Raw genomic sequence first — 510 nt, 5'->3', positions numbered from 1 at the left:
ACCATTTAAAAGAAGAAAAATGAGAAAAAAAAAAAAAAATACCGTACACGCAGCCGACACACAGGGACATGAACACACGTATATACACAGACATATACACAGGGAAGATAGTGTATAGGGGGAGAATGATGGGGGGAAAAACGGGGGGTTAAGAATCTTGATGTCGAGGGGTGGCAAAAAACCAAAACCAAACCAAACCAAATAAACCAAAACAAACAAGATAAAAAAATACAAAAAAAAAAAAAAAAAAAAAAAAAAAAAAATACAAAAAAAAAAATGGTAATTGAGTGTAGCACGAAAAAGAAAAAACTTCTTTACACTTTTGCACGAGACGTGTGTTGTACTTAAATTAATTATCATTGACATATGTAATTAACGTTTTATTACTTAGCAATTAAACTTAATTTATTTATGATTAAATCGGAGTCGCTTGTGTTGTGGCACGCCCTTGTCGAAGAAAACCGATCTTTAGATGAGACTCGTGTGTTGTTTTGCTGCTCCTTCTTACGA

This window comes from Apis dorsata, unplaced genomic scaffold (genome assembly GCF_000469605.1).
Source record: "Apis dorsata unplaced genomic scaffold, Apis dorsata 1.3 scaffold_244, whole genome shotgun sequence".
NCBI lineage: Eukaryota > Metazoa > Arthropoda > Insecta > Hymenoptera > Apidae > Apis > Apis dorsata.
Note: the sequence above shows the minus strand (reverse complement) of the source record.